Source organism: Felis catus, chromosome X, assembly GCF_018350175.1.
Source record: "Felis catus isolate Fca126 chromosome X, F.catus_Fca126_mat1.0, whole genome shotgun sequence".
Classification (NCBI taxonomy): domain Eukaryota; kingdom Metazoa; phylum Chordata; class Mammalia; order Carnivora; family Felidae; genus Felis; species Felis catus.
In genome coordinates this window covers 125,124,674-125,127,323 of record NC_058386.1, presented here as the reverse complement: position 1 = coordinate 125,127,323, position 2,650 = coordinate 125,124,674, and positions in this window count along the sequence as shown.

The following is a 2,650-nucleotide window of genomic DNA, read 5'->3' as shown; positions in this document are numbered from 1 at the left end:
TAAAAGCTTCACAACACTTCCTCCTGATGGACTCGCTTCATCCTGGACCCTAAGGGCACCTTGTGGCTGAGCAGTGGTCCAGGAACCACGCCCAGGAGCTCAGCTCGAGGGCATTGCCTTGACTGCTGGGTCAGCTCCTGCACAGGTGTATCTGTGCTCTGGATCCTGTGAAGTGCAGGGAGGACAACGGTGCGCATCCAGGGTGAGCACTTGTCCCCTGAGCAGGTGAGGGAGGAGTTGGACACATCACCCCTCACTCTTGCATTCCGTTGGTGAATTCTTACTCCCATGGCCACCATACCTGCCCCCAAGGGAGCCTGGGAAACAGTCTAGCTGAGCCACCCAGCACCCGGGAAGAACAGCCTTGCACAGAGACAATGAACAGTCTCCCCCATAGATACCCAGAAGTGGGTTCAAATGGTACAGGCATTTGAAAAATACATACTGTCAAACTTCTCTCCAAAAGGGTGTGTACCAAGCATGTACAAGAGTTCCCATCCCCCCCACACACACACACAGTAGCCAATACTGATTGCCAGAAATTATATCTCCTTGTCATCATTGGCATTTTTCATGATTACTAGTGTAGTCGGGGTGGCCATCTTTTCAAATATTTATCGTTCATTCATACACTTCCGCAAACTGCTTGTTCTTATTCTTTGTCATTTTTCATATTGACTTGTAGGGATTTTTATATGCTTGACCTGAATCCTTCATTTGTTATACACGTTGCATATGCTTTCCTCCACACTGTCACTTATTTTTAACTTAATTTATAGTGCTTTTATTGCGATGCAAACGTTGTAGTTTTCCTCTTCATGCTGTCAAATGTATCGCGTTTTTCTTCTATGGTGTCTGCTCGCTTCAGCATCTTCTTTATCCGAAGACTAGAAAGATAAATTTCTCTAGTTTTTTTTTAATAATTTTTTATAGTTTTATTGTCACAGTTCTTCTCATGTTTAGATTTTTTAATCACTTAGGAATCTCTTTTCATCTATGGGATCTGTTTAGAATCTACTGTTTTGCCCAACACCATCCTTTCCCCTGTTAACTAAAATGCCAAATTAATTATGTAGACTATAAGCGCCACACTTTTATGAGAACAAAGGTTTTGTTCTATCTACCCCTAAAACAGTATCCGCCACATCATAGACAATCACTGTTTGTCAAATGAATTAAGGGATGGATGGATGGATGGATGGACACTAAAGTGCCAAATTTTCTTCAGTGTATTTCTAGAATTTCTGTCATTCCATCAATTAGTATGCTGATTCTTGCATCAATGCTATTTCAATTACTCTAACATTATAATATGTTTTGATACCTTTCTTTCAAATTTTAGGGCCTATCTTGTGCATTTCTCTTCAGAGTGGATTTACAAACCAGCTTATCAGTTTCCATTAAAATCTTCTTGGGATTTTTATTGGGGTGCATTGAAGTTATAGCTTAATTTCAGAGGAACCGACATCTCTCAAAGTTGAGTCTTTCTTTCCAAGAACATGATATATCTCGTCTTTTATTGAGGCTTGCTTTTATGTCCTATAGTGAGTTTTTGTATTGTTCTTCACATCTGTCTTAGGCATTTTAATACATTTTCGTCCAAAGCATTCAATAGTTTGTGTTGCTCATGGGATCAGGAGGTTTTTTGTTTTTTTTGTTTTGTTTTGTTTTGTTTTTGTTTTTGTTTTTTTTGTTTTTTATTTTTGTGTTTTTGTTTTTGTTTTTGTTTTTGTATAACATATTTGTCAGTTGCTAATTGCTAATTGCTTGTGAAAAGCTCTCGTATGATTTCCAGGTCCTTCTTTAAGATTCTCTAGACAAATGAGCATAACATCTCTAAATAATTAGGTTTTTCTCCACCAATACATTCATCCTGTATTTCTTTCTTGTTTCACAGTAATCAGGACGACTCCTTTACGGAAGAGTAGCAAGGATACTATGAATTGGTGTTGAATTTTCTCAAAAGTTTTTCCTACATCAATTGAGATAATACATTTATGTTTCCTCTTTAACCAGTAATAAGGTGAATTACGTTAACAACTCTGTCAGTATTAATTTAGCATTGCATTCCTGGGGAAAACCCTACTTGGGCATGATAAGGGATATGAGTTAGTGTCTTTTCATAAGAAAGATTGGTCTACACAGAACTTTTACTCTGCTAGCTCCGTCCAATTGGTAGTCAGAGTTATGATAGCCTCAAAGAATGTGTTTGGATGCTTTCCATATTTTCCAGTGCAGACAAGGGTTTGGGCAATATGATTACCTGTTCTTTTAGGTTTTACTAGAATTTAACAAAACCACCTGGGCCTGATGACGTTTTAAAGGATACATCTTTGACTATCTTTAAATTTCTTCTGTGGATATTGGTTTATTCTGATCTCACACCTCTTGACCTATTATTATTATCATTTCTATTTTCCCTCAAGGTACCCATCTTATCTACATTTTCCAGTTCATTTATATGAAGCTGTATGCATATGTGTTCTTTTCCAATTGTTTAGAAAACTTGTATCTGCCTCTAAAGTTATAGCCCACCCTGTTTCTTACGATACTTATTCATTTCTTCACATTCTTTTCTCTTGACCAAAATTACCATAAGTTTGTGCGTTTTTAAATTTTGCTTACTTAACTATTCTCTAGCTTTTTGCAG